This window comes from Atractosteus spatula, chromosome 13 (assembly GCF_055471065.1).
Source record: "Atractosteus spatula isolate fAtrSpa1 chromosome 13, fAtrSpa1.hap1, whole genome shotgun sequence".
In the NCBI taxonomy this organism is placed as follows: domain Eukaryota; kingdom Metazoa; phylum Chordata; class Actinopteri; order Semionotiformes; family Lepisosteidae; genus Atractosteus; species Atractosteus spatula.
Genome location: NC_142718.1, coordinates 31,334,214 through 31,346,491, shown reverse-complemented (window position 1 = coordinate 31,346,491; position 12,278 = coordinate 31,334,214). Strand labels below are relative to the sequence as shown.

Here is a 12,278-nt window from a genome sequence, read left to right as displayed (position 1 = left end):
GAATAAATGAAGGATGTTTAAGTCCAGAAAACAGGGAAGTGAGGTGGTTAAAATGATCTGCATTTCTAAATTGCATTAGTCACAGCTAAACATGTTTTAGGGAGCAATAATTGATTGGCAAAGAAACATACTGAATTATTGATCGCTGAACTTCATCATCCAGAGACACCAAGGAAACAAAGACTGAGAATCTCTATTATTATGCATGTTGTACACCGTTTTCAGTGCAAAAGCACTACAAAATTAAATAAAAAAGAAAATAGTCTGTATCCTTTTAGCCTTCACCAAAAAATGTAATGTATATTTATTTTAAGGAGCCTTTTACGCTTTTTATACAAATGGTTCTATCCATCACTTTCCCAACACTATATAGTTAAAATGTGACATTTTTGTTGACAATCAAGATTAATTTTGAATTCTTCAACACATTTCTGCCATCATTTTATGAAGCATGAGGCTTTCCACATTGTGTTGTTTACATAAACCTACCTTAACAAAACAATGGAGAGATCACCCACTCTAAATAACAATAATACTCCTTTTAGCCTCAATAAAACAATAAAACTCCTTTTTTCTTTTAACCAGAACTGTATGTTGAGAACAAATTCTCATTTACAACAGCAACCTTGCCAAGAGGCTTAAACTAATTTCACACAGAAAACAAATCAGTGAAAAAGAACAATCAATAAAATATAAAGGACACCACAAGACATAATATAACAGGGTTGCTGCAGTGTTAACAAGTGCAAGTGTCAGGCAGAAAAGATTTAATCAGCATCAATAATGATTTTGTTTTAAGGACATTTTGAAAACATCATCACCACTGAGGCATTTGAACTAGAGGACTATGTAAAACAACATTTGTCATGATATACAAAACCATGTCTAGACCTGACTTCAATTTGTAATTTATTATTTACTGTTTTAACAATATCAACAAATTTTACATTTTAATAGCATAAAGTTTTATCACAGTTTAGCAGAACTTGTAGTTCACAGAAAGTCTGAAGAACTTTTACTGATCCTAAGCTGCAAATCTGTCATTACTGATGGATACAGGGTGGCAGATACAGACAAGATGGCAGCTCCTGTCTGTACTACATTCCCCAGAATTCTGTGAGGAATGACCTGTCACCCTCAGTCACCTGAACAACTGGTGCAAGGTGACACTTAACAAAACAGGACAGAGGCTTCCACTGTTGCCTATATACTGTCCAGAAGGAGATCAGATCCTCTGCTATGTACCATATGTACAAGGAAATGACCTGGAAGAATTTCAGAGAGAAGCCATTGTGTTTGGAGAGTTTCTGGTCTTGTAGCTGAGAGATAAGCAGTTTAGCTGCCTTGCTATTTATGTAGAAGAAACTTTGAAGACGTCCAGGTAGAGCTCAAAGAGGAGGTTAGGCTTTTATTTTTTCATGTTTTGGTTTATTTATTTGCATACTGTAATTATTTGTAAAATTTTATTTTACATTATGGCCATGTTTGTGTGTCGGTTTTCCCTGACATCTGCTTATTTTTAAGTTACAGCTATGTTACAGATGATAAGGTGAGTCTATTGCTGGAGCAGAATTGATCGTACAGATGGCAAAAATAGTAGAGACCAGGATAGAAAATTGTGTGGCTCAATGGTCAGATTTCATAGACTGTTTATGATTTTGTCAACACTTCTAAAACAAAGGGAATGAACTGACTTCAAACAGATACTATGTAACTTAGAAAAAGTAAGTGACCCACAGTGTCAAAAGCACTAGATACTGCACATCAATAAAGATAACTCCACAAGTGTGAAGTTTGTGGAGTGACCTTATAATATCACTGAGAACTTTTAAGACTGCTGTAACACATTTTAAGACCAGAAAACTAACCTGCACATCTAATTAGAGAAAATCTAATTAGTACTGTATGTAAAGAAGAGCTTAAATGCCTAACAGAAATGTTTTATATGTTCTTTAATTAAGATAAAATTGTTAGAGATCTATAACAGTCAGGGTCTGATTTGTCACCTACTTTGAAAAGGGTGCTTCCGGTCTCCGTTTCTGTTTGTATAAGAGCAGCAAGTTTTATTAAAAATGGTTCAATACCATTGTGATTGGCAGACATCTTACTGTCAGTTTAATAAAACCCATTGGCTACATTATAAAATTTAAGTGACTCTGGAATTTGACTGCAAACTCAAATGAATCAACAGTATTGTTTGAAAATGTTGGCTTCTAAAATACAACTATTATTAATAAACTGTTCCTTGAATGAATTAGTCATTTGCTTTTTGTCTGTCACAACATTATTTTTGTTTGTAAATGAAACTGGTAAATGAAAGGGTAATGATTTGGTCTCTATAATTTTAATGTAAAATCAAAATGTCATATGATTGCCTAAGAGGGTAGAGAAAGAGAAAGACTGATGGTTGTAGTAGCTCATTAAAGCTTCTAATGGTTTGTGTGCATTTATTTCTAATTGGTCTGAAGGAGAGCCAATCAGTGGGATTCCCAGAGGCACTATCAGTTCACAAAGCTAGAATTTTTTGCTCAATTAAAGTTGTTAGCTTCGGTTACAATTCTATTTTCAACTCTAAACCTTAGAATCTTTGCATGCTTGTTGAGAATATTGCTAAAACATTTAATTAAAAATAAGATTCAAGTATCCTTGGCTGACTATATGTGACGATTTCTGCTTTAGTTGATTAAAGCCAGCTAGTGCAAAAAAGCCTGTTCATTGACATTAATAAGATGTCTTTTAGATAAAATCAGAAGCAAGGGATTTCAAGACGCTGCTCACACATGCCATGAAAAAATTCTCTCTGAGATCCGTAGAAAATATATTCGGCTGGTAACTGGCAGGAGAGTTTGAGTATGATGTCAAGCAAGGTTGACTTATTTGGTAATTTAAGAGTCAATTCTTTTAGGCCCGGTTATAATCTGAAACATGTTTAAAGACTCAAATGGGATTTTGACAATCACAACAGGGTTTGAATATATGCCAGTTATTTCTCTCAATAAAATAATCTCAGAAAAACAAGTAAGGAGCAATACATTCAGTCCTGGTTATGATGGCTGCTGAAGCAGAGGGTCTTTAGCATCGCTTGACTTTCTGTTGCTTATTTGTGAACAGTTACTTAAATATGTATGTGGTGTACCTTTGCCTGGCTCCCTTCAAAGATCTACCCACTTAGATACACTCCCTTACCTGAAACAGATTAGGTATGCTTCATTATCAGAAATATTGCTGAAACAAATACTGATATTTGCAAATACAGGTGAAGCTGCCATGAATGCTGTTAATGTTCTCTCAAGAACAAAAATGATGTATAGCCCTTGTCATAGCTCTGAAAAAATACTGGTATTCTGTGCAATGCATAGTAAGATCACAATGAGTTTTATCAGTTTAAGAATATAATATTGTTTTGTTGTTCTGCCTGAGAATTATGCTCCTCCAAAAGTCGATTCAGTTAAAACAGTGGTCATTCCTGCACAAACCCAAGATTTTGCTCTAAATAAACATATTAATATGAACATCTAGCTCAGACTGTCAGGTAATTGTTGATGATGGGAGACAAACGTGTTTCAAATACAATCCCATCTCCATTCCAGAAATGCACATGTCTAATACTTGTCAGAAGTCTGGCAGTGGTTGGAGGTGAAAATACATTTTGCTAGCAAGAAACTGTTGCAAAGGATATAAGGAGAATGACATTTGCCTCATATCGTTGAGAATGGTTAACTTCAGCAGGTTACACTGATTTTCTGAACTCAACCTTCATATCATCTGAACCAGTCATGTGACTTATCATGGTATTACAGCCCAAGTCAGGAATAAAAGCATCACTATCCTGTCCCTTGCACCGTTTCTATATTTGGAACAGACTTACAGGCTCTCAGAGCAAACAAGGCCTTCAGACATTATCTCTAAGCAGAGCTAGAGCTATATTTACATGCCTGTACATTTTACTTTTACTATGGGAGGTAGAGGTACTCACTTGCATATTTCTACACAATTGGGGATTGCATAGGTTTTCAGCTTTCCAAGTGAGGTGAAATTAAAGACAAGTCCCGCTTGCTCTGCTACTGGGACCCCATCAAGTGCTGGGGTCCTGGGTGCAGATGCATTCCTTGTGTAACCCCTGGTGACCACACTGTCTTTATGTCAGAGAAAAGGTAACATTTAAAGCCAGGCTGTGTGATTATAGAAATGAATTCCTCCACTTGTCTTGTGTTTTATCTGGGTTGTCATGAGACCTGAATTGTTTTTGTTTTTTTGAGCAGATAACATTATTTTTCTCCTTGGGTTACAAAGTCCAGTTAAACGTGAAGACAGCAGCTCATATAACATTTGTGAAAAGTCTAAAGAAAAGATAAAGGGTTTAGGTTGGACATTGTGCATCTAACTTGGGGAAAAACAGCACAAACATGACAATAACAAGAAGAGACCACTACAGCTAAAAAATCATCTTATATTTTATTTGACTAAACGAGCTTAGTTCAATCCTCCTTCAGGACAGAGAACATTCCCTTAACAAGTATCTGGGGAAGATAAATGACCTGGTTTGGTCCTGGGAACATATGAGCTGCAGTAAATCAAGTCACTTATGAAAATTAGCACTGAAATACACTTTGATTAAATCTGAGAGTGTAAGATAAGTCACAAAGAAAAATAGCCCTTCAAAAATAAATCCTATAAAAGGCTGAATATCCAGCTTTAATATCTTTTCTAGTGTAAGAAACTATATTAATTAAAAATGTCTAAAGATAATAAATAATAAACAGATTTTTTGAGGGGGCCAACAACTTTTATTACAGGATGGATCCAGTCCTGGTCCCTCCACTGGCAGTTACTAGAGTGTTAATAGATCATAGCAGCATCTTAGACTTCAAGGGATATGGACCCTAAGGTTACAATTGTTCAAGCTGTTGAACAAGAGCATTTAAATCAGCCCTCCATTCCTCAGCTCAAAGCTCATATTTTTTTTACTTTCACTCCTAGACCTGGATTCAACTAATGTTACTCTCAAATTAGAGGTATTTTAAATCAGCCAATTATTTTGTCCTCTAGGTCAGAGTTGAATTCCTTTTAGTGATCTACACAACAGTTCTGACAGCAGTCCAATCCAACGAAAGCTGCCTTTTTGCATTTTTGTTCTGTGAAAACATTTTTGTGATGCATAAACCCAATGTCAAACTGTATTTGGTGTGAATTCCCCAGCATATTAGCAAATCCAGGCCCAAGGTCACTATCTTTCAAGCTCTTACTTTCATTAAGTTAATAAGGTACTCTTTTATTTTATCTTTTATTTATTTAAAGTATTTTCAGGACAGCTTTACACATATCTCAAAAGTACACTTATAGAATAAAGCATATGTAAGAGAAAATAAAAGGCAAACTGCATATAAAGATTTAAAGCATAGGGTCTCTTTCTATTCATCGTCATGGATTGCTCGAAACACCATGTCATGTCCATTTGTAAAACCAGTTATCATTTTTTCAACACTTAAATAACAGAGAACAAAATTAATTAAAGACTATTTAGGAGAAATGTACCATATAAATGCAAGGGAATAGTTGAAGCTAACTTAAATTGACAACTTGGAAAGTATCCATTTATACAGCAGGGCATTTAACTGGAGCAATCCGAGTAAAGAAACTTGATCGAGGATATAACAGCAGTAGCCCAGCCAAGATTTCAACCCACACCCAAGCTGCAGGTCCAAAGCCCCTTAACCACCCTGCTGTTTAGGCACCTTGTAAGTACATTAATGAGAACTCATTATTTTGGACAGCCAATGTAACGGTAATAGCAGTAGTAACAGGAATGTTACAGTTTGCCAAGAAGTTAAACTGCAATCAGTTCAATCAATCTGTTTGAATCAATGGTCACATAATTCATAAACATTTCATTCAATAGCATAGGAGCAAAGGCCTATGACAAAGAGACAGACACGACATGTGAAAAACTCCAAAGGTGTTACAATTTTTCAGCTGCAGTATCAGACACACTTGTTTTTTTTTTTTAAATGATGTTAATCATACGCTGATAAAAAAATGATCATCCATTTCAGTAAGATGGAAAATCATGGTATCTTCTGCTTATGGTCCCCTAGTCTGGTGGAAACTCCTAATTGACAATAACTGTAACATTTGCTCACACTGTCATAAATACCCATTTTACAGCCATAAAAGGCCATAAAAGTTTACATTTCACTGAAACTCTGCACATTTTCTCAGTACTGAAATTATCCATTTATCAGCTTACGTGCTAACTTCAGACTCTGCTTAATGATTTACTAGTTTGCACCAGATGAACTGATGAGGTTATACAGTATATCTTAGAAGTGAGTGGACCGTATCTCTCCATCCCACAGAGATGTGACACCTGGAGTTGAGGCTTTTCCCCTGCAGACCAAATACACTCCTCTTCCTCCTTGATTAATTTTTTTTAGGTCACAAGAGACTTGACAGTTCCTACAACAAGTACTTCCCTGGCAAAAAGCTTTTGTGTTGAAGAAATTATCAGTATTTATTCAACTGTGTCACAGTCCAGAAAAAAAAAAACTGTCAGGATTGTGGAAATGTAAAAAGCTTCCTTTCTCATTGTTTTTATAAACTGGGTTCTGAGTTCCAGAGCAGGTTACTTGATTTGTATTTTAAAATTTCCCTTCCCTCTTATAATAACCACCACTTAAAGTACCCTCTTATATCTTTACAAAAGAGATACAAGCAGCTAATCTTTACTAGATTGTATCTTTTAGTATATGTGATACTCACCTTCCAAAATGTTCTCACATTACTGTAGTTAAATTCGATATTAAACCTGTACCAGCAAGCCCAATAGGAAAAGGATGTGAATGTTCCACTATGATAAAGCTATTATCATAACAGTTCTGCTGAGGGCTTCCAAAGCTCTTGTTGAAAGCAGATTTATTCCAAACAATGTGAGGTGAAAACTGAGAAACTGAGAAGAAACAAGGCACAACACTGATAATCCTAATAATTATAAATGAAGTGAGGCTGAGTACCAGACAAAACTGATTTTCACTTCAAAGATATTACATACTGTATATTATTATCTGGGGATTAATGAAACTTAGTTAAATTTAAATATAGATTTCTGTAGAATTTGTTTTTCAGGAAAATTTTCAGAAATTTTTCAGACAATGGTGTCTGAAGAAAAGGGCAGCCTGTGTTTAATTTTTAAGTCCCCATGGCTCTTTGTCTTAAAATAAAATTACTTTAACAGGCTTAAACAAAGCATCATTACATTTGAACATTTTCCTTTTTACATTTCACCCAATAAACGTTTTACAAGTAAAATGTTCTGAGTAAGCCAGTTCAGAAGGCATTAAAATTTTACAGGATTAAGTCACAGAGGTCTCACAACCTTTTCACTATGACTGTGATGTTTATTGTAGAAACCAGGGTGCATGTTTGCTTTGGAACAGTACTACACACCATCTGGTAAAGGAAAAACCTGCACTGGACCTACAAATGTTTAGTTCTCTTTCAGTGTAGTTCATTACAAGACCTGACCTAAAAACACAATAGTCCTCATTAACAAATGTACATGTAGGTAGTCTGGGTAGGTTGCTCTTTGAGGTTTGATTTTACACAGAAAAAAAGCTCAAGGAATATTATTAGGGAGAGATTTGGGGACCATTGATTGGACTGAAAACAAACTTTAAAGGAGGCAAGGATAAGACTGTATATCATCTATTATAATTTGGACAAAGTTCTGTCAGTGGGTTGGAAATCTGAGTCTTGCAAAACTCAGATTTTGGTACTCAGAAGCTGAGGTTGGATGAAAATCTACTTTGGCCCCCCAGGACCAGAATTATGCAGCTCTGGTTTAGATTCTTGCACAAAATACAGCGTTCTCTATAGTCTAGTGTCATTCACCATAATGGCACACTGGTCTGGAGTTTCTAGTCTTGAAATAACAGCACCATCCAATATTCCAGCAGCACTTGATTTTACTTTGATGTCTTCCATCAAGGTATTAACCAGGCCCTGATTTGTAGAGATTTAACGATCCCCTCAGAGCATGCTTCAGAGGGGTATAGCTGCTGCAGCTATTATACAAATGGTTTAAGCAGTGGTACCCTGGCATTCTGACTGCTGCACAGGTCTTGTGGACATCTGTGTTCAAACCAAACATGCAGCTGGCACTCCAATTGTTTTAATACCCAGTGAAAGAGACAACAAATGCAGACATCTATTATGAATGTATTTGTAATGATATGATTGTATCAAAGGAGGCACGTTCGTAAACCCCTCCTCTTAAGGACGGTCCAGCCCTTCCTTGTTTTCTACTCATCCACTGCACCTGCTCCCTGTTCCAACCCCCTTTTCAGTTCTCCTTAAAAGCCAGGCGCTCACTCTATTCCGGGCTTTGCTCTGGTTTCCATACCAGGCGAATCCGGGACCTGGAAGCGCCTGGTCCCGGTCCCGGTCCCGGTCCCGGTCCCGTGCCGGTTCCGACCTGGTTCCCGTTTTTAATCGTCTGTCTAGGATGGACCGCCCGGCTTTGGACTTTTGCCTCCTTTTGGATTCTCCCTTGGACTTCTTCCTGGATTGTTTGCCTTGGCCACACCTCCCCCAAACACCAGCGCACCAAGGACACGCCCCCTGTTTTCATCCCCGTATCCTGCATGCTTTTTGCCCGTGTTTTCCTCACTCATTCCCAGATTGCGTCGGCTGCATAGGGTCCTGAAAGAACGCTTCGTTACAACTATGGTCACAATTACTGAAAACATGGTAAATTCAATTAAGTTCACAAATGCAGGAAGAAACTGACTTACACTGATGTTTTTTTTTTGCACACTGCTTCTGCTGATTTGCATTTAAGATGTATATTATTTAACATTGCAGTTGTTGCTGCTGTTGTTTTGTGTTGATGTTTTGGTGTTTTCATAATGTCTTTGTACTGGAGCATACATTCAAATAAGCATTTTCTCACACTTGTGCATATAACAAATAAACTGAGCTGAAATGCTCTCTATAAAAAATATTTCTCCTTTAAAAATATTAAAATACTGAGCATCAAAATTACTTATTGCTAGACTGGAAAGCATTTACAAAGTTATCATCAGGAAAAATACCATCTTTTTTGTAACAGGTGTACTGACATTTTATTGAACACATTATATATACTGTAGTTACACTCATTTTGCTGCTTAACATTCTTGATTAACAGTTTCGATCATCAGGGTGTCCACTGTGAAAGTCACAGGTAATAGTGTATGTGGCTGATGACAGAAGCAATACACTGTAAATGTACAACACATGCTTAGCAACAGATCACTGATGCTGGCTTGAGGGATTCTCTCCCATTTCTCTAGTAGGGCTTGGATAAGCATGTGTGTTTTCATTGCTCTCTGAGCTCTACAAGTTACTAGTCATTCAGCTCATCTCACAGATGTTCGATAAGGCTAATATTTGGTGAACAGGACAACCTCAATGTAACTGTCATATTCTCATCTCTCAGAAAAGCAGCTGTGACACTAGAAGCTCGAAAAAAGTGCATTGTCCTGTTGGAATGTCGTCACATCAGAATGAACCAGTAGAAGTCCAGGAAGTGATCAATATAGATTAATCCAATCAATCAATATAAATGAAATTCTAGGGCCACTGGACCAAAACTTTTAGAGCTTCCAACCTGTTGTTCTATTGTTATAAAAATGTGTATATTACTCGTATGCTTACTGAGGGTTAATTCCTTCAGGGTGCTTTCTACAAAGCCTTGATTCCAAAGGACAACCCTCTAACTAATTTAGTGCTTATGCACTGCTGAAGTACATGAAAAAACAGGATGATGTGTTTCTCTTGATACTCCGTATGTTACACACTTCAATATCAATCCACTGGATATACTGCAGTTGAATGCAATATAAATTACAAGCCTGAAGATAAACTTGGACTATGTATAACATTTCACTCTCTGGTTGTTTTTTTTTATTTTAATTTCATAGTTGTCTTATATTTGCCAGAAAACTTATTAGAAATCACACATTAACTGTCATTCATGGACAAAATCAATTTCTCTTCTGCAAAATCCAATATCTAGAAAGCACCAAAGACTAACTGTACTCCATGCTGAAACTTAATTTATGGACCTACTATAAATAAAAATAAATGAAACTTTATATTTTGTACTAGCTAGCGGTTGCCTTCTGATCACCTCTGAACTCACTATTTATAATACAAGGTGATCTTCTCATCTGTTCTCCGATTTATATTGAATATAGTTAATTTATCATGTTTATGTTAAATAGGGCTGGATGTACTTCTACCTACAGGTGCTATTTAATTCATACACAAAATAAAATACATTCACAATTAAAGCTTATATTTATTAAATCTGTTTTTCTGTGCAAAGGAGACACTTATTGTATCGTTTAATCTATTTTTATTAGTTTATTTTGATCAAACCACATCTTATATGAAACACCTTGCAGTTTAAAGGTCAAGCTTACTTTTGGTTTAAAGGTCAAAGGTGACAAGGACCACACAAACCACGAGCCAGCACAAACAGACATACATTTTCACATCATGGCAAAACTTGAACCAATGGCAAAATAGGTTACAAAGAGTTTTCAATTTCCAAACTACAGTATATGCGTATACATCATGGTATACCATGAAATTACATTGATGTAATATTACTAGATGAAAATTAATAAATGTCACAAAAAGCTGTAGTAGAAAACAGGTCATGGTTTTACGTTTGTTCTGATTAGTGCAATGGCCTTGCATTCTGATGCAAAAAATATATTCTGATTGGTTAACAGGCCTTATGTACTGACCTCCACACAACATTCTGGTTCGCACACAATGCTTAAGTTCTGACTGGTACATACTGCACCTTTTAAAGAGATATTAAATTGTTGTACACTTTTCAAGTGGTACCCCATCTTTTTTATATGACAAATGAACTGGAAATTCACAATACAAGCTATTCTCAGACCTGATTTTAAGCTTGAAAAAACAGAGATGTCGAGTCATTAAATCATGTTACATATACTAGGATTCTGTCATCATTAGACTGTAGAACTGCATCATTTTAGTATGGATGTTGTGTATTGAAATATTTTGGTGTCATTTTGATTAGTTGATCATTCATGGCAGACCATCTCATTTGTGAGACACTTGACTGGCCACTGGTCTGTTAAATCTCCAGACTCTTTAAAATAAAGAAAAACACGGGAAGTAACCAACATGACAATTTTAACACGATCATAATACCTTGGTGTCAGCGGTGTGTACTGCATAAGCAACACCACCGAAGAACTTGAGCACAGAGGTGCCAAACCCTATACAGCATTTAGGTCTTGTATACTGCAGATAACACCCATGTTGAGTTGCCACAAAAATCCACTCGTAGCGATTTCTGGCAACATCCTTAGATGGCACTACGCTGTTCAGGTCCTCAGACCTCTCTTGCTTATGCCTCTTCCTGACATGACAACATTCCAGCAAGACAAGGAACTTTCCAGGTCTCATTCTGTTTGTGCAAGATAAGAATGTCACAGTTACTGTATGTCGTAGGTGCCCTGCTTGCTAGACTTGAGTCCCATTGAACATCAGTGGGATGAGCTGGAATGATGTGTGGCATCTAAGGCTCAGAGACCAGTAAACACACACAGAATCCCACAAGACTGCATCTACAACCTGGTACAAAGCATCCATCACCCATGTAGGCTAAAGCGTATATTGCATCCAATGGGAACCACACTTGCTATAAGGTTATGACTATCACGGTAGGCTCTGTTGATAACAAATGATAATTAGCATAGTGGTTTTACCTTTGTCACGTCTATTTAATAAAATGTCAGTGTACATACTACAGAAAGATATTTTGTTCCAAAGAAGGATATTCCTGATACTTTTATAAATTTGTTATAAGTGATAAGTTTCTTTTAATGTCCAGTATACATTAGTCAATTATCTTTTTGTTGCTGACAAAAAAATGCTTGGGCTAAACACGTGTTAAAATAGAATGAACGCCTCATTTCTGTGTCATTACGGCAAATATTTTTTTACTAAAAACTATTCTATTGTATCTTAATATGAAAGAACACACAATTTAAATGCAGAATACATGTCTACTTTCTGTAGTAATCATATTACAAGAAGATTCATTGGTCACAAGCATTATGCGCTATTATTTTACCCTGAGTCATTAAAATCCTTTATAATGGCGAGGAGTAAACAGCTGGTTGAAACTTTTATGGTTTTACAAAAAAAGCTAAATGAACAAATCCACCAATAAAAACCACAAAGCCAGCTAA

The 12,278-nt window shown here is 36.2% G+C and overlaps 1 protein-coding gene across 1 annotated transcript in view; it reads right to left on the bottom strand.

Moving 5' to 3' along the window:
- acvr1c (activin A receptor type 1C) overlaps positions 1-12,278 on the bottom strand; it is a 38,335-nt gene that overhangs the window by 24,164 nt on the left and 1,893 nt on the right. The gene's annotated exons all lie outside the window — the stretch shown is intronic.